At 38.4% G+C, this 20,324-nt stretch overlaps 1 long non-coding RNA gene across 2 annotated transcripts in view; it reads right to left on the bottom strand.

Annotated features, from left to right (window-relative positions):
- The window catches only part of LOC121157062, a 196,391-nt gene that overhangs the window by 25,419 nt on the left and 150,648 nt on the right, over positions 1 to 20,324 (bottom strand). For both annotated transcript variants that reach the window (XR_005883980.1, XR_005883979.1), the window contains exon 3: positions 608 to 674. This is a non-coding gene — a long non-coding RNA (uncharacterized LOC121157062). The remainder of the gene's footprint in view (positions 1 to 607; positions 675 to 20,324) is intronic.

Genomic DNA, 20,324 nt, shown 5'->3' with positions numbered 1-20,324 from the left:
CATAAAAATGTATATTTCACTCATATAAAATAAGTTGTAAAGCATTTGTAGCTCCTAAATGGATATATATATATATATATATATATATATATATATATATATATATATATATATGGAGGTACATACAAAGGAAATGAAATTAGATCCCGGCATCATAAAAACAAACATCAACTCAGAATGCATCAAAGACCTAAATTTAAGAGTGGAGACTGTGAAGTAGCTGAAAGAAAATGTAAGGGAAGTACTTCAAGACATTGCTTTATATTTCTCTCCAAGAAGTGACCATCCACACCAGTGGCAGTGAAAGCAAAGCTGGCCCAATGGGATTATATCAAAGGCTTCAAGACAGCAAAAGAAACAATGCTAGTTAAGAGACATCAAAAAAAAATTGAGAAAACACTTGTGTGCTACCTACCCTGCAAAGATGTGTGGTGATGTGTTTATATAATAGTGAAATGAGGATGAAAGAAAAATCTGCACACCTATTAGAAAAAGAATGGATAGCTCTCAGTGCTAAGTAAAAGTGATCATACATAAATAACCTAATGCCATTTACACGAAGTTGAAAAATAAGCAAAACTAAAGTAGAAGTTAGAGTGATACTTACTTGTCAGGGAACTGTGAGTGCCTTCAGGATGAGGAAGATGTTCTGTCATTGACCAAGGTGATTATACCTACATTCAAATGAGAATGTCATTGAGTTGCACATTTAAGATTTGTGTATCTATGGAAATTGTACTTCATATAAAAGCAAATGGTTACATAAATTTCTTAGAGGTGATAAACTATGTTGTAGGTTTTCAGCAAAATGATCTAAAATTCTAGCTCCATAGTCTTTATTTCCCTTTTTATGTTGCTTTAAATCAAGCTATTTGTAAATGTGAGAGATCCACCTGATTCCGCTTAGGACATAGTTCATAAACTATATAGGAATATAAACCTAAATATTCCTAAATTCAACACTATAAGATAAAATTATGAGTCAAATTTTCATTTTTATTCTGATTCCATTTACTATGAGTACAACTTACAGAAATTACTTAAGGTAGTATCTTCATGTAATTGTTGAACTAGTTAAAAACACTTTCAGGGTTACTATTTTTTTTATTGTTATTAACATTGTATTATGTGATACAGTTTTATAGGCACTGGGGATACCCCTCACCCCTACCATACCCCTCCCCCCATAGTGGATTCCTCCACCTTGCTGCATAACTACAGTTCAAGTTCAGTTGAGATTCCTTCATTGCAAGCATATACCTAGCATAAAGTCCAACGTCTTATTATCAGGGTTACTATTTAAGCGTACAGTGATACACCAATGTAATTGCAGGAACGTGATCTTTAATATCAAGCAGTTTAAGCACCAAAAAGTCACACTCAAAAATAGGGTTAAAATTTCTATATTTTCTGGAATTATTCAAAGTGCTTCAAAAACATTTGACATCCTTGTTTAAATTCCATCTAGTTGACCCAATATGAATTTGTTTGATTGATTTAAATAATTCCAGAAATTTCTCAATTTGTATGGTTATCACGGAAGATGACGTTTTCTAATAAGGAAATTATTTCAGTCATACAAAATACTTTGCTGCACACAAATGTAAATCCATGCCATATGGAATGTTGAGTCAATCTTCTGCAATAAGTTTACTAATCTATTGAAACCACTTTTTTCAAGAGAAAGTAAAAGAAGGGTAAGATGAGAAATGTTATCAGGTGTTACCTAGCTAAACCATCTCCAGGGTACACAAAGGTGGCTTTGAGACCTTCCCAAAGGTATTTCTGAATGTGTGAGTCATAACATTTATGTTTAAGGATATAAAATATACTAAAGTTTCTTACCATTTGGAATAGTGAGAAGCTTCTAAATTAAAATCTACCTCACTGATATCATTTTCATCCAAATAATCTGTGATCCTCTATTGCTAGATCTAAGAAAGGCTGGGGGGAGGTACATTTTAAAATTGTTTCTAATTTGACCACTCAATACTTGATGCTGCATTCTTCAAATACTTTTTTCTTACTCTGTCGTCCCATAATCTACTAGATTTTTCATCAGTAACAATTGCTTCTCAATGTCCAAATTAGTTTTCATTTATCTACCAGGTAGAAATCGGTGGCTTCCCAAGGCAATCTCATCCAGTTATCTAACAGCGAACATTATTAAGTAATAACTATCAAACCTCCAGCTTCAGCTGGGATGTTTGTAATAGTGACTTGACCTCCCTACTAAGTATTTAAGGGGGATCTTTCTCTACCTGGAGGCTGTGCTTTTTTGCTGCATTGCTGATTTGTGCTAGTACAAAACTCCTTTTCAACCTTTTCTATTTTACACAACCTATAAGATCTTTCAAATTTATCCACCAACTAGTTCTCTATTTACTTCTCAAAAACTGTGCTACAACATCAGTTCTTGTGTTTACCTTTAAAAAACTGTTTACTTGTTTAACTACATGAAAGAGCATTGGAGGGAAAAACCTAGTTTCTGTTGATTCAACTCTAATTACCTGCAACAACCAGGGTTGAGCCAGGCTGATGCCAAGAGCTAGGAACTCCATCTTCGTGTCCCACATGGGTGGCAGGAATCCAACTACTTGGCAATTATCTGCTGTTTCCCAGGATACATTAGCAGTAAGGCAGCTCAGAAGTGGAGCAATTGAGACTCAAATTGGCACTCTATTCTATATGGAATGAGCATGTCCCAAATGATGGCTTAATCCTGTACCACTTTTCTTTGCTTAATCACTTCCAAAGATTACATCCCATAATACTTTTAAATGCTTGCTATCATGACTTCCCTTATGTTTAATATAGCTTCTTTAAACATCTTACCAACATTAGTCTTTAACACATTTGAATGGAAACAGTACCTGTAGATTTTTTCAAATGATCTTTTTATAGGAAATACTATCAATCAACTGGGATGCAATAAGAAAAATAATCTGGCTGCTTTGTATAAGAATGGAAGCCAAAAGACTAACATGACCACTACCAGAAAATTACAATTGAGATATGGTCAATCAAGGTCAATGGCAAGGAATTAGATTGAACTTGTTCATGAGAGTTTAAAATGAATCAGTGAAATGGGAAAAACTAGAAAAGAAAGGGTTCCTGGGATGGAGAGGTTGAGTATATAAGAAATAAAAAATTCTATCCTGGTATACTAAATTTAATTTGCTTGTTAGAAAACCAAATGGATATCCCACGTCATCCGTGGAGAGTTTGAGGAAGGAGATGTAACTGTGGGAATTATTTCTGTTTAGCCATCAGACTAGCTGAGAACCCCCAGGGAAAGTACAAAGCTGGCCCAGAAAGCTTCATAAAAGCCCAAAGAAGCAAGGTAGATCAAATTCCCAAAGAAAACAAGATTGCATTCCAGACGTCCTTCTTTTCAATTGAAAGACTTTCTAATCTCTGTAAAATGACTTAGCCATGAACAAATAACATAAATAATTTGTTGTTTGACATGTGCTTTCTTGCCATGCCAAACAGGAGGTTAAACATTCTTATCTGTACTGATATTAGTCGATCTGAACTTTCACCAGACTGTGTAATTTTCAGTAAATAAAATGTAGTTTCTATTTTGATATAATTCTAAATAATTTGTCCCACAGAAAACTGAGTGTCTTGTGTCTTGTAAGATATTTTTCGGGTGACAAATTTCAGAACAAGCTCATCTAGAGACTCGTTTAGCGTAATTACACATCCTTTGAAATTCTGGCGTCAGAGCCCTCCTATAGGAGTTATATCAAAAAACCTCAGGTACTTTGCTTTGAAGCACTCAGAACTGGGGCCTCACTTTTGGGCATTCAAATCGGGTGAGTTTGTGAAGAGAGTGATTTGGAAAAAGTTACTATGGGGGATTATGCTATAGATCTCTTCAATAGGAACTTCTGCTAGAAAGAAGTGGGGTATCAAGGAAGTGAGCAGTTGAGCTTCAGAAAGATGGATAGAAAGCATCTTGGCCCTGTTTGGCACACCTGCCAACTTCCTACTCACCTGTGCAAGTTCATTTGCATAAGAATACAAGTTATTTTTCATAATTCGGTCAGGCATAAGCTGAGCATTTCATCTGAAGCAGGTGAGTTTTTTAGTAATATATGCCTAACTTGTAGTATGCCTAAACGGTCAATTTGTAACTCAAGTTGCTACCTCTAAATTCAGTTAAAATTTGTATTTGTCAATAAGTACACAACCTGAACAGTTCTTTGTAAATGAAATTCATGTAAGTTTAAACCTCTCTTTGAATGAACAGAAAACCTGGGCTGTAGCAGTTTCAATGACCTCTTTCCTCAGTGGAAATCTAAGACAATAATAAATTTTAAGCACTAAACATGAAGCTTTATAAAAGGAATAGATCCAGCTAATAAAATACATACTATACAATAAATTTCACCTCAGAGTGGAGAGCCAAGGACAATATAATGTGTATAAATGATACACTTCATTTTACTTATAAAGAAATTCCTGCAAGGAACTACTGCAGGAAATTTAGTGTGACTACAGTAACCATCTCTAGCAAAGGTTTTTTGATTCAAGGCATCTTGCAAAATCACATGACCTTAATCCTTTACTCTTACTCTAAAGGAAGAGTAGAGATCCAGGTTAACATAATAGCAGCCACTTTGGACTTCACCACCTTCTTGCCCTTTAGGTAACCCTACGAGTCATCCCAAATGCTACAAGGTAAACAAAGTCGTTCCAAAGCCTACCAAGCTTGGGATGTCCCTTATCTATTCCCTGGAATGTTCATGTTTCTTGAGAAAGTCCAGATGCATTCCAGAGTAACCACAGGTCAACTTTGTCTCAAATCCTCTCTCCTGCCTCATAAAACATGCTTTCCCATAGGTTAGGCTAGTAAGTGAAGCAACATTTGATAGAGTTGAAAGATGAATAAAAATAACAATTAATCGATAAACAAAGTTTTCTGTGGTGGCCCTGGATTGGAGGTCAGGAAATCTGGTATTTGGGTTTCTTGTTTAATTATTATTTTGGTGCTGTGATTTCAGATAATTCATTTATCTGCTCTAAGCCATAACTTCCTAACACTATTATGACAGTGTTCTAATGATGTGATAAAGGTTTCTCCCAACTCCAAAAGTCCACAAAGTTACTTTCTCTGATGTACAACATTGAATTATTCTTTGTGAAGATAATGTTGCTTCATGAAAGCATCTCCAATCTTTAATAGTTTGAAATCAACACACACATAAAAGACTGTTTGTAAAACAAAGAGGAACTTGGACATAAGCTAGTCACCTGCCCCAGCCAATCATTCATAAAGGATTTTCCTCCATTATTAGTCATTTCCTTAAGTGCCTTTAGATGTAGGCATCTGATAGAGATGAGGTCAAAATAATCATTGATGAATTTCCTTGAAACTAAATAAAAAATGCTTCCTGTTGTATCACACCATGAATGAGGTCATTTTTTCAAAGTAAGATAAATAAATACATTGTGTTGGGATTTGCTAACTTTGTGATTGTGGACTGCTTACTAAATCTATAAATATTTAACAATATATTTCCCTACAGATGTTTAAGGAAAACAAGCCTTTCCTTTCTCTAACTCCCTAATTCAGTGAATCAAATATATGCTGAGACATTGGCTTTCAATAGGTCCCAAGCCCCGGAAGATCTTTGTCTTCAATAACAAAAAGAAACCAGAGCCCCACATGAATTGCAATGCTATTATCTCTCCCTTAGAAAGTCATTTACTAATATCCTTATGTCTCAAAATTATTGGCCTTTAATTCTATCGGCTTTACATACAGTCCTGCTTATTTTAAGTTTTATTTGCCTTCCTAAAGCCATCCCTTGTTGCAATTTTTTCTTATTCCAAAAATGTCAATAAGCCGAGTCCCACTTTCTTCTAACTTAATTTTTCCAGACTTCTTAATGACTGTGTCAGTTTCCTATCATTGTTCTCCTATAGGATTTCCTCAGCCCCTCCTAATGCCTCAGAGGGAAACTTGTTTAGAGTGGCATTGGTCAAGGTGAGGAAAAGTCATCAACACAGTCTGGAGAAGAGACTGATTCATGGTGATGTAACCAAGCAGAAAAGCATAGTTTAATGGACTATTTTGGTAGCATGACTTGGGACTCAGAAGGTGCACGTTTGGGTAGCGGAAATGATTGCTTTTTAATGTCACTCCCAAGGGCAGGAAGGAAACATGACATACAGAGGAGCAGCTGCTTGAGGTTGTAAAAAAAAAAAAAAAAAAGAGTGCCAAGAAAACTCTTGTATTTAAAAAAGACACTGATGGTGACCCCTAAACTGACTAAAGCACAAGAACCCTTGGACTTAGTAGATAGTTTAGAAAAAAATCAGAAAAAAAAGGAGTTTGGGACTTTGGTTTCATAAGCAGACACATCTTAAGCATTTAAAAAAAAATGCTTTTGAGTAAACTGCATTTTTTTTTCATTCTGTAAAAAATGCAATACCCTCTCTTCTCATCTGTAAGTCCGAAGAAAATTCTGGAGAGGCGCACCAAGTTTGCACATCCTGTGTTGTCTCTGGTCACAGGAAGACTTGGGTGGAGAACATGAGGTTGGCCATGATTTTGAAACATAATGTCATGGAAATAAGAGTATGCACAAGACTTTTAAGGAGTCCAAAAAGGGCTAATGTTTCAACTTGCCTGAAAATTAAGACTTTGTAATTACTAAGAGATTTATTCACTGCCAAAATAGACAGAACTTTGTTCATGTCTCATTCCTTAATAGATTTTATCTATTTTCATTTAGACTGTACATGAAGCTCATTTGTTAAATATTCATATATATATATGTATACATACACTTAATACCAAGGCAGGTATTTATGATCTATGTAGCTGCAGAACTTTAGTGTTATTTAAAATTGCATTTCAGAAGTGGAGTATATTAGTTTCCTGTTGCTCTGTCACAAACTAGCACTAACAGTATTTTAAAACAAAACTTTTTTCCTAGTGTTGAGATCATAAATGTAAGATTAATAGGGAATTCACGTGTCATCAGGATTTTCATTCCTTCTAGAGACTCTAAAGAACACTCATGGTCTTACTTTTGGTTTTCCAAAGGCTCCTTTTGATTTTTGGTTCGTGGCTCTTGACCCTTGATGTCTTTCATTCCACCTGCTACTATCCTTCTTACTCTCTTGAGATATCTTGTCCATGTCAAAATCTATTTTTAAAAAAAATATTTGAAAGGCAAAGTGAGTGGCGCAGGGAAGGGAGGCAAGAGCCATGAACATTGGGTCCATACGAGTCTTCCACATGCAGGGCAGGAACCCAAGTACTTTTACCTTCCAAAGGTATTAAGAGGGAACTGAAGTAGTGGCTTAACCCACTGTGCCACAAGAGCCCCCATCTCAAAATCCTTATCCCATTTGCAAAGGAATCTTCTGTCATGTGATGTAAGATTCACAGATTTGGGGGATTAAGATGTGGCTGTAAGGGACCAATTTTCAATTTAGTACAGTTGGTGCATTTACCCAGAAATTCTGTAGTCTTGCTACAAGAACACAGTTAATATAGTTAGGAGATGTACAAGTTGGAGTCAAAGATTATATGTAGTGACAAAATTATAAAAATTGGTAATACTAAAACGAAACAGATAGCTAGAAAGGCCACTGTAACAAAGCGGCAACCCAAGATAAAATGGTAAAAGGCTGTTATATATAATAACTGGATATGGGATTTAATTGGACATCATGGAGTTTATGATTTCAAGTTTTCATTAGACAAACATGGACTGTTTGTTAAATTTCTGATAAAGAATGTAGTGGTCCACAGTTGAACGAATAAACAAATTGTATCTACACAGTGGAATGATGTTAACAGAAAAATGAAATGCATGCTATGACATGGATGAGCCTTAGGGACACTCCCACACAGGTACAGGGAGGGTTCCAAGGCTTTGGAGTGGCCTTAACTTCCCTCCCAAATCACAAGCAGGGAGCTGGATGGGAAGTGGAGCAGCTGGGACACAAACCAGCATCCATATGGGATCACGATCCATGCAAGGCGAGGACTTTAGCTAATACGCTACTGTGCAGGGCCCTATTTTTAAATTCCATTAGAGTTATATTTGCTGCATTGTCTTTAGGATAACTTAAGTTTAAACTTTATAAGGTGTCCCCCATGAGGTTGTCCTGTGGTCTTGTTCAACGTTCAGTTTATATGTTAGTCTTGTAATGGGTAAGTATTCACTTTTTCAGGTTTTTGTTTTTCACTTACAAGCCAAGTGTTGTAACACACATGGTTTGTAATTGCTTAGTATTCCTTTTGCATTTTCCTGTGAAGTTATTGAAAAACTTATTTGGGCATTTAACTAAATGAAACAATATTTCAATAAGTAAAGTTCTTGACACACTACAACTCAAAATATGCAATTGGCATTATTAACACTATATGTTTTTTTAAGATTTTTTATTTTTATTGGAAAGTCAGATATACAGAGAAGAGGAGAGATAGAGAGGAAAATCTTCCGTCCAATGATTCACTCCCCAAGTGAGCGCAATGACTGGTGCTGTGCTGATCCGAAGCCAGGAGCCAGGAGCTCCTTCCAGGTCTCCTACACAGGTGCAGGGTCCCATGGCTTTGTGCCGTCCTCACCTGCCTTCCCAGGCCACAAGCAGGGAGCTGGATGGGAAGTGAAGCTGCCAAGATTAGAACCGGTGCCCATTTGGGATCCCAGCGCGTTCAGGGTGAGAACTTTAACTGCTAGGCCACTGTACCAGGCCCTAGGCTATATTTTTAAGGGCTAAGACTAGGCTCAAGAGCCCAGTGACTAAAGCCCTCACCTTGAATGCACTAGGATCCTATATGGGCATCATATCCTGGCTGCTCTACTTCCCATCCAGCTCCCTGCTTGTGGCTTGGAAAAGCCATAGAGGACAGTCCAAAGCCTTGGGACCCTGTACCCGCGTCGGAGACCTGGAAGAAGCTCCCGACTCCTGACTTTGGATCAGGAGCAGCTCTGGCTGCTGTGGTCACTTGGGAAGTGAACCAGTGGATCAAAGCTCTTCCTCTCTGTCTCTCCTTCTCTCTAAATATGACTTTCTAATTTTAAAAGATTAAAAATGATTTTACATTTAACATAATGTTAACCATGCTGAATTATTTTCTCGTATGACATCTTGTTTACATCCCTTAAGGATCAAGTAACTCATTGCATCATTACTTACATTACCACATTGAAATTTACTTCAAGGTTCCAAAAGAGTGGTTCAGTGAACAAAGACAAAAATCCCCCGTACCTCAGAAAATTGTGATTAAAAATGGTGTCTTGTAAACATTGCAATGATCTGAAGATGCTTTAATACAGTCTTCACAGAAAAACCACAAATGTTACATAATTAAGTATCCGATAGCCCGAACTTTCTTAAAATGCCAAGTTTACTCCCAACCTTTAGTCTAGAGTCTCTAACATTCTCCCCTTGGTATCCTTGCGTGATTGGGATCTACTCATTCATTCAGAACCAGCTCAATAGGCAGCAGCTCTTCAGAAGGGGCTGCCCCAGTTACCCAACCTAACACCTCAGTTACCTGCTGGTTCACTCCCCAAATGACATCAATGGCTAGCGAAAGGCCAGCCCAAGGCCAGGAGCTGCTGCTTAGCAAGAGAATAAACATGGCTATTGTATTCTTGTGTCACTCAGTTTTCTTCATCCCCACAAGGTCCTTTGCTTCAGCACTAGTCTGGGCTTGTACACAGACATGAAAAACTTCTTTGTAATCCAAAAGAGATGGTAATGAGCTTATTAAGGATAGAGTTTAAAATATATATGCTAGGGCTGGCATTGTGGCATAGCATGTAAAGCTGCCACCTGCCAAACTAGTATCCTGTATGCACATCAGCTTGTGTCTCAGCTTCTTGACTTCCAGTCTAGTTCCCTGCTAATGGCCTGGAAAAGCTAAGGAATATGGCCCATGTCCTTGGGCCTCTGCCACTCATATGGGAAACCCAGATAAAGCTCCTGGCTTCAGCCTGGCCCAGCCATGGTCATTGTGTGAAGTGAACAACAGATGAAAAATGTCAGTCACAAATACAGTGGGGGTGGGTAAAAGATATGATTTATCTTCATATGAAAAGCACACTAACAGGGAGTGACTCAGCAGATGATGATCTCTAACCGGAGCTGGGTGAGCCCAACACCAGGAGCTTCTTCTGGGTCTCCCACCTGGGTACAAGAGCCCAAGCAATTGTGCAATCTTTTGCTATCTTCCCATGCACATTAGCAGGGAGCTGGATTGGAAGTGGATCAGCTGGAACTCAAACAGGCATTCATATGGAATTCTGGCAGCACAGGCAGAGGCTTAATCTACTATGCCATAGTAGTAGATGCCTTAAAAATGTATAAACACCTATACTAGAATCCAAAATGCCACTGGACTAATATTTTGAACAGTTTTATCTGAGTAAAAGAACCAGCAATAGCACAGACAGATATAGAGTTGTAGATCTGCTGGACCCACTTACCCCAGTTGACAGATCAGGATAGGAGATTCAAAAGGTGAAACAGCTCCTCTGCTTAAGGCCACCCACTTAGTGTCAACACTGGGAGAGTTAGTCAAGTTCTAGATCAAGGTCAAACTCATCACCACACAACTGAAACTAAAGCTCAAACAAATAGTATGAGAAGTAAAAACAATGTCATTCAGGACCATCACTCCAAAAAAAGATTAATGCCATGAGCTCTGTGAGCTAAGTAACCACTAAGCACATTGCTAAGTGGCCAACAGGGTCCTGTATGGAAACAACTAGAAGTTTATGGATTGGAGGATAAACGTAAGGTTCGTGATTTCATCTCAGCATTTTCTGCTGTCACTGGTCAGAGTTGTCAGAAGCTGCAATTGACTTCCGTCTTGACTAAGCTACCCTGCAAGCCTAGGCTATGTGGTTCTGCCATGGATGATGATCTATTGCACCTGTCCCTTCATCACCGTCTACAGGGTGTGCTTTTGAAAAGAAAAGCATCAGCTCATCTTCTGAGTTGATGGTCACCCTTAGAACAGAATGTCCTTAACTTTTCATTCAGGTAATTATATTCATAAGTAGGTCATTAGGAGCAAAAGAGATAGTTATGAAACATTATAATGAACATAATAGCATATACTTAGCAAAGGAGCCACCTTGTCCCTCCACCACTGTGCTCTGGCTTTTCCCATTAAAGAATTAGCTAGTGTAACTCAGGCTTCATTGGGCAGATTTTGCGTTTTTAAATCTACACTAAGAAAAGGTCTCCACACTTATCCATAGTACATGAAACGGAGTTTGTCTATGCCATGTCAGAACGCACAATTGGCAAAATGAAAAGCAAAAATCCATAATTAGCTGCCTTACTAACCAAGACCAAATTCTGATTATTTTCACTAGGTAAGTATGGTCTTGGGCTCATGTTGGTCTTGCCAAAGACCATTCATTGCTGTAGTTTCTCAGCTCACACACACACAAAATTATTTCTCTATGTTCTTATTGGCAAATCCACTGCAGTCTATTTTCTTGAGAATTGATAACACTCTAACACAGTAAAGTAATTAGTTTTACTAAGGAACTGTGTCATCTCTTCATTTTTGCTAATTTCATGTTTTCCCATATGTACTACAGATAGCTTTTCTTCTAAGCAACAACACTTGTCAGAGTATTGGTCAATCTTTGAGTGATGACAATGACCTAGTTTCAACAGAATGTATTAAGCAGTTTCAAATGAGATGGCTCTAAATTTTAGAACTGTAGCCCAGTAATACTAAAAATGCCTTTATTTCTATGAAAAGTTAATACATTTATGTAGAATTCAATTTTGCATCACACCATGCTGACTCCTGTTTAAGTAAAATGCTCAACATTCTTGACTCTGTTAGAATGCTTGGCAAGGCAAGTTCCATGCTTCTCAATTGGGTGTAACCATCACTATTTGACGTTTATTAGATTGGAATTTATCCATGGAATTCTTAGGCATAAAGATTTAGATGTAGTTGTATTTACAAAAGCTGAAGTCATGTCATGCAAAATTATAACATCAGGCAAACTTATTATTGTTCCTAAGTAATCCACAAGATTTTACCTAGTTACTCAAAATTGCTGCTTTTGCAGAGGTAAAAAGCAAATTCACTATTTTCCAAGGATATTACTTAAAAAGTTACAAATGAGTCCATTGTTCAACATACAGTAAATGTTTACAACAAGCCAGTTACAGTGCTAGGTATGTGGGTGTGCAAAGTGATGTCTTAGCCTATCAGTGTTCTGGATTGGATTCTCAAGTATGTTTCAGTTCCAGCTTCCTGCTCCTAACACACACTCTGGGAAGCAAAAGGTATGGCTCATGGGGATTTTGACCATTCCACCTGTGTGGCAGACCTGAATTGGGTTCTTGGCATCACCCTGGTTTAGCCCTAGCTTTTGTGGGCATTTAGGGAGTGAACAAGCAGATAAGGCATTATCTCTTTCCTTTTGTCTCTTCCTTTCAAGTAAGTTTTTAAAATGAAAAGACAACCTAAGGCTTAGAGAAGAGCTGATTAATAAAATTCTGCTTCATTAGTTCAAAGAAATCTGGGCAACATTTTCAGGACAATGGAAAAGTTAAGATGTTCTAAGCCAGAGAGGAAGGGAGGATATAGAGAGTGGACAGGTACTACTTTCAGGTGTATGTCTTAAGAAGCTCATAATCCAGTAACAGAGGAGGAAATAGGGTTAGAGGGAAACAAACTACAAAACCGGCAAGTACCAACCACCACTAATGGCTCATTTTGAGGCTCTTCTTGAGTGTTGTATCTGAAAGTTTGAGGAGACACACAAGATCAAGAGGCAACATGCCCTGTAAGGTAGAGCTGCCAGTGCAGGGAATCCCAAAATACTGATTACTGGCTCCACGGGCAGGGCGTGCTGCTGCATTTTCAGAGATGGAGACATCTTAGTTTTACCTCACCAGCTACTGGGAGGCACAGAGGAGGATACATGGGATGTATGGAGAAAACAAAAGGGTGATACAAAACTGCCAGGGACTATTTCAGGAATTAGGTTGTCAGTGTTCTTGAAATTCAACAAAAATGAAATTATAGGACCCATTAGGTTTTATTAAGATGACTATTTCCTAATTGAGTCCTATCACAAAGACATTTTTATAAATGCATTATTTTGGTGCTTCAACATTTTGTTTCAAGGGAGGAATTGTTATTTTCATTTTACATAGGAGTTTATATTTCAGAAAAATGAAGTTGATTGTCCATACTATTTTAAGATAATAGATTAATGGCAGAGGTGGGCTAGCATGGATTCATTCCACTCCACCACAACTAAATGATTACTCTGGGCCAGACAAAAATAATGAGACACAAAAATTATGAGAGACAAAAATAAAATGTGGGTTTCTGCCTTTCCCCATCCATAGCATCTTGTATGTTTGCATGGAGTTTTCTCTGCTTTGCCCATGCGGGACATGGCAGTTCTAATCCCAGGAAAGTAGACATGATCACTACATTCCTATATAGCAAGGGGATCAACCGCCGTTTCACTCTGAACTTGATTAAGTTCCCAGCTATTGCAGGACTTGGCATGGGGTTAACCTCTCATACGGTGATTCCCTGCAATTCACAGCTTCTCAGAAAGCGATCCTGAAGTTCTGGAGATTCTTACTGTAGCATTTGAATGCTTTACATGACCTGAAAAGTTGCCATGAACCTTTGTTAGGTGGAGGCTAGGTTGATCATCACCGATGAAGACTGAATATAAACCTCCATGTTTTTCTGGAGTCAACCCTTCAAAAGGAAGCTTGCCTACTCCAGCATTGCTTCAGGTGAATAATGTACAATTGGAATATGGATCTATACAATCCTTCCTATACTCACATAAAATAAAAACCACGCTACAGTCCTAGCAAAGACAGGCATGTGGTGACAAGAAATATGCCATCTCTTAAAATTCACTTAAAAGTGACTGAGATGTAGCTATCAATTTTGGAAACATTAATTTTCAGGCCAAATACTCTTTTGAAAAAGACAAATCAATCAAATATTCATCACCAGGCATAACATAAAATGAATTTTATAAAATTAACCCACTCAACTACATAAATAGCATTTTGTATTCAACAACCTGTCATACGGGATGTGTTGGTGGCTTTTTTCTAAAAGTCTAGTATAAAAGAGAAAGTAATATTACAGGGTGTATCTCAGTGTCTGGAATAAGTAAAGATACTCAGGGGTTTAAGGTATAGACTGTCTGGGGCTGTCATGGACTCAAGTTTGCCAACCACATTTTCACATCTTTTTAGCGAGAATCAAAAATGAAAAAAATCCATTCTGTGATAATATCTTTATTTTTCCAGTATTTCCTAGAGACACAAATGCATGTCATTCTAATAGTAGTAGGATCATCAAAGCAAAAATAGAAAAAATGCTCTGTGTCCCAGTTTCCACATCTCAAAACTGGACCTGTCAGACACAACCTACCAGCACAAATAACTTCACTGGGTTTTGCAAAATGAATTTAGTCCTTGAGATAAAAACCAGTAAACATGTAAACTTTCCACATAGGAGTATCTTCATTAACTCCTTACAATCCTACAGAGTAGGGAAGTAGTCAGTAATAGTCTAGTAAGAATCATTCAAAGAAGCAATATTTGCTGGTAAATTATTATTCATTCTCAGAACTAGCACTGGCTTTCCCACTAAACTGTCTCTATTTTTTAACATAGTTCTTGCATCTTAAAGAATGGGGAGGGACTTAAATCACAAGTTTGATCAGATGTCTGAAGATCAATATATTAAATCCAAACCCTCTGAATAGTTAAGGACTCAAGTAACATTAAAAAGAAGTAAGGAATCATATTGAGGTTTTTGCATTCTATATTTATCTTTCTGCAACATAAAATGTATGAAATAATATTTAGAAATATGTTTTAACTTTACTATAATAAATCTTAAATATATAGTGAAGCTTTATAAAGTTATAGTAAATACAAGAAAGCTGAAGTTGAGAAACTTTCTACGTCTTAACAAAATAAGGTGGGAAAAATATGAAAAACAAACTTTATATTTTAGTTACTTGGTAAGAGTTAACAATATAGGGATGCTTCTGATTTTTATCAGGTAACATCCTGTTAAATGTATCACAAGTTGAAAGTACTTTCAGATAAAAAAAATTTTAATATACCTAGCCTACTGACCATCACAGCTAAGTGATACGGTATATCATAGAATATTGTTTATTTACTCATGATAGGACGGATCACTGGGAGCTATGGCTCCTAGCCAACGCTCAGCAACTCCAGAGTAGGCTAGTGATTGACTACTGCTAGTCAGTGGGAAATACCAAAGTTCTAACAGTGAAGCACTTTCCACTGAGTACATCTTGCTTTTGAACCATCATAAAGTTTCAATTGCAAGCAGAGCTGTCTTATTGGGGAGCATTTGCACTTGATAGTTTAAGAAATTGTCACTAAAATAGAAACAAATTGAAATTCTCAGTAGGCAAGCAGATTTCCAGGTCACTGCTGTCTACAGGTGGGATAGATGTAAATGTAAAAGAAAGTTTTAGGGCAGGACTAAAACCCAATGTGAAAAGCAAGTCTTTGTGGTTGAGTGACGTGTTAGAGAATAGCTGTGGCAAAAGGAAATGAAGTCAATAAATAGTTAAAGACAGGGCATGAAAATACAGATAAAGAGTGAGTATTCAATGCTTGTTATATGCCAGGCACTTACAGACATTAGCTTATTATTAGGAATAAATGTACTAGAGCCAACAATTTATCTTAACAATTAAGGTACCTATGTCCCAAACCAGAGTGCCTGGGTCAAACACTGGTTCAGACTCCAGCTTCCTACAAATGCAGACTCACATAGGAAGTAGTAAAAGCTCAAGCAATTGGTTTTCCATCATTGTCGTAGGATACCCAGACTGAATCTCTGCCTTCTGCCGCTAGTCCCAGTTCAGCCCCAGCTTTTGCAGGCAGTTGTAGAGTGAATGAATGGATGGTTAGAACATCCACAAAAGGCTATTATCAAATGCATGGTGGATATGTCCATGCATGAAGTAAAACTGTCCAAGGCCATAAAGGGAGAATATCAAAATGAACAGATCCTGGAATTGCTCACCTCTTGAATCCATTTGCATTCACAGAAGCTAATGTAGAATAACCCCATAATACACAAGACATGTGGTGGGATTCTCAGCCCCATTTATCTGTCAGTCCCATCTAAGTTAGTCTCAGAATCACTGCCACTGGATCTACCCCACAGAACTAAAGACAAACCTCAAAGGGATAATAACCATCTCAACCAATCACATTCTAGAAGAAATTCCAACATGATTTGATGAATACAAAAAAAGTAGCACCTAACAAGCAAGATTCACAAGATCTGGTAAACAGTTGAAAGCTACAAGGCACACCAAGAAGCAGAGAAATAGCAAACGGGGCGGGGGTGGGGGGGAACTAACCAAAACAAACATGAAAGGACATCTTCTGACTGTGTCTTGCATGTGCGCCCCATGGGAGTGGAGAGGTACCAGCTGCCACTCTGGAAGGAGGTGTCAGCTTGAGGGAGGTCCTGACCCCTCTGCACCTGTGTCTGACAGAGCCAGGATGAGAGATTGAGACAACCTTTCCCTGAAATTTTGGCTGGACCGTAGAGCATGCAGAAAGAGAAAAGAGTGAGGGGAGAAGAGGGAGAGAGAACCTAACAAAAACATAGACTGTGGCACTGAACTGGACTAATGAGCAACTTAATGATGTGGCTCAGGATCCTCCAGCACAATGTTCTGCACGTCCAGTGGAGATGTATTCCACTGGCAACCCAGATTTATGGGATCTACTGAGAGCACACATCTAGACAGTGGATTCTTTTTGACATTTCATTTCCCCACGGGTTACCACTTCAAGCTACCTAAGATTGCATTAATTTATTTACAGCAAGAATTTGCCATCCAAATATTAGCAGCAATGTAACATTTGTCTTGACATGTAGAACAGGAAACCACTGTGACCTTGGCTATTTCTAAGGTTATTTCTTCATTGCTAGTGATCCAAACCCAGATGACCTAGTGCCAGATTCTCTGTTTTTCTAGATCGGTGCAATGAAAACAATTTCTCAGAAATATGCCATGGAATACTATCTTAAAGTCAGAGAAACCTATGTTATAGTTGGAATAACCTTGAAATTACTCTTTTCAAAAATTAAAAATTTTTTTAAAAAGTCCAATTTACAGAGAGAAGTAGAGACAGAGAAAGCATCCACTGTTTCACTCCCCAAGTGGCTGCAACAAGAGCTGAGTCAATTGGAAGCCAAGAGCCAGGAGCTTCTTCCAGGTTCCCCATGTGGGTGCAAGCTTCCAATATTTTGATACATTCTCTACTGTTTTCCCAGGCCGCAAGCAGAGAGCTGCAAGGGAAGTAAAACAGCTGAAATACAAACTGGTGCCCCTATGGGATCCTAGTACATGCAAGACGAGGAGATTAGCCACTAGGCTGCTGGACCAACTTTTACTTTTTAAATTTTCTTATTTGGCTGTTCCCCTATCAGTCCACATTTTTTTCATCTTAGTTTTTGTTTATCTCACTCCATTCATGCACATACTTTTCTGAGAAGACTTAAGCTCTTCCAGTTTGGGACAATAACTGCTTTTAGAGATGGTAAAGTAGTTAACAACAAAGCAGTTGCCTCAGATTCGACTGGGGTCCTCGCCTTGCATGGCCGGGATCTCAGGTGGGCACCAGTTTTAATCCCAGTGGCCCTGCTTCCCATCATGCTCCCTGCTTGTGGCTGGGAGGGCAGACAGGACGGCCCAAAGCCTCGGGAATCTGCACATGCGTGCGAGGTCCAGAGGAGTCTCTAGGGCTCCTGGATTCGGATCAGTGCAGCTCCAGCCTTTGCGGCCACTTAGAGAGTAAATGATCGGAGGGAACATCATCTTCTCTGTATATCTGACTTTCCAATAAAAAGTAAATCTTAAAAAATAAAAAAGATAAATGTTTACATCAAAAGAATATATGAACAAGTAAGAACATGAAGTATGTTTAATTCATTAGTCACTATAGAAATATAAATTGAAACCACAGTTGTATGTCAGTCTTAAGAGACACTAGAATGATTATTTTTAACAATACCAGGGCAAGAATTTGGTTAGCAGTTAAAATACCACTTGGGACACGTGTTTCTCAAATGGAAATTCTTGAGTTTGAATCCCAGCTTGACTGCCGATTTCAGCTTCCTGGTAATGCCATATGCCAGGAGCCAACGCACCAGGGATAGCTCAAGTATTTGGGTCCCTATAACTTCCCTGGGAGACTAGGATTGAGTTTCTGGCTCCTGGTTTCATTGTAATACAACCCTGGCTGTTAAACATATTTAGGAAGTAAACTTGCTCATGGGAACTCTCACTAGCTTACTCTGACTTTCAAATAAATGTAAAAAAATCTTTTTAATGAAAATTTTAAGTTTTGGTAAAGATAAAGAACTCTCACATGTTGCTGCTGGGAATGCCAAATGGTATAAAAACCAGTTACACTGGCCAGTTCATGCAATCATCTAGGTTCTCATGTAAGAAAACATATCTTCACAGGGAAACTTGAGTGTAAATACGCACAAAAACTTGATTTGTATTGCCATAAAACCTGAAACCTCTGAAAGCCCCCAAACTTCTAAGTAGAAAAGCAAATTGTGTATATGCACACGTTGAATGATTGCTCTGCCACCCAAAGGAGTAGACAGACTACGGATGCGTGCAACAATTGATGAATCTCAAAAGTGACCAGGTGAAAGATGCTAATCACAAGAGACTGGGAATATAACAAAGACTGGTTCTAGAAGGGCAGCAGGCAAGTGCCCAAGTTGCTGGGAATGCTCTGTGTTGGCCTGGAGGTTTGCACAGGATGTCTAATTGTGACCACTCCTCCAATTCTGCACTGAAAATGCTGATGGTGCCTTAGGTAAACTGTCATTCCAAAAGTTGATGTTTAAGAATAAATACACTACCTAAAAGTCCTTGAGATCATCTAGGATGAATGTTAGGTGCGTGGTGTTTAAAGTAATGCTGAATGAGTATATAAAAAAAGAACCTCAGAGAAATAGGAGAACATAAAAAATGAGACAGTAGACAATCAGAGAATCAAAGATTACAAATAGGATATAAGCAAGGGGACAGTGGGGGAACTGCCTGCAGGATGGAGCGCAACTGAATAAATGATAGAAGAGTGAAACCAAAATCAGGGAAACAGGGAAAGGAAGTGAAGGTGAGTGATTCAGAAAGTACCGTGACAGGTGTTGGTCAAGCTTCCCTCGCGTGGTTGTCCTGCGTGTGAACTATACATAGATCCCAGAGGTAGGATGCAGACCCCTTGGTGTTGGCAGTGCTCGTGGTTGCCTGCAACAGGGCAAGCTTCAAAGGACACATTCTCTACCTGCCAGGGGCAGAAGAGGTGCAGAATTGGGCTTGAATAATGCTCAATTGTTTCACAATTGAATGGGGTTTTGTGAATGTTTCCGTACTAAAGGCAAGAACTATCACTGTAGAGTAAGCCTCAAATTCCACCTCTCTGTATGGGGGGGGGGGGGGAATGAATGAATACAATGTTTGGGTAAAGAAACAAAGGTTTTCGAAAGTTGAAGTAACCAATTTCAACATCAGATGTGATGAAGGAAACGGTTAAGGATGGAAGGAAACATTAAAGCAATTATAAAATATCTTATTGCTTTCCTTTATAAAACTATTCAAAGGAGGTCTGTGTTTCCAAAATAAAAATAATTGGTCTCCAGGATGAGCTCATTAAAAAGATCCTTAACAAGTTTCTGGAAATAGAAACCTCCGTACAGAGAGGATCAGTCATGATAATGTTTCACATGAACCTGCAAAGCAGAGGTGAGATGGGGTAGGGTAGGGGTGAGGGGATTCATCTGTTGGGAAGAAAGGAGGGAAGAGGCAGGACAAAGGGTAACATCTACTCTCCAAATGACTGTGGTTTGATAAAACAACTTTGCAACTAAGAGTCATAAGAGTCACAAATATAAGCAACAGAGGCAGGAGAGTGGGGAGAAGTAAGCTGGACAGCTGTGGTTAGGGTTCCTAAGTTCACATTATTTCCTATGGCACACAGGGACACTGTGCTCTTGCCACCCGGTGTTCACAGGCTCACATCTGGCCCATGCCTCAGTGGTTCTGCTAAGCGACATCCAAATTCACACGTTTGTCCCTTGCCACTTACTATAATGCCCTTTTCTTGGTTGTCACTTCTTTGGAGAAAATTGCCCAGGTGCACTACATCACCTCTTAACCACTTAGGTTTTCAACTATTTGCTACCCTAACCACTGTAGAAAAAAAAATCAGCAATGTGTATTTTACAGATA

The sequence above is a fragment of the Ochotona curzoniae genome, unplaced genomic scaffold (genome assembly GCF_017591425.1).
Source record: "Ochotona curzoniae isolate NIBS_2020 unplaced genomic scaffold, NIBS_Ocur_1.0 contig_1014, whole genome shotgun sequence".
NCBI lineage: Eukaryota > Metazoa > Chordata > Mammalia > Lagomorpha > Ochotonidae > Ochotona > Ochotona curzoniae.
This window is presented reverse-complemented; position numbering and strand designations above follow the sequence as displayed.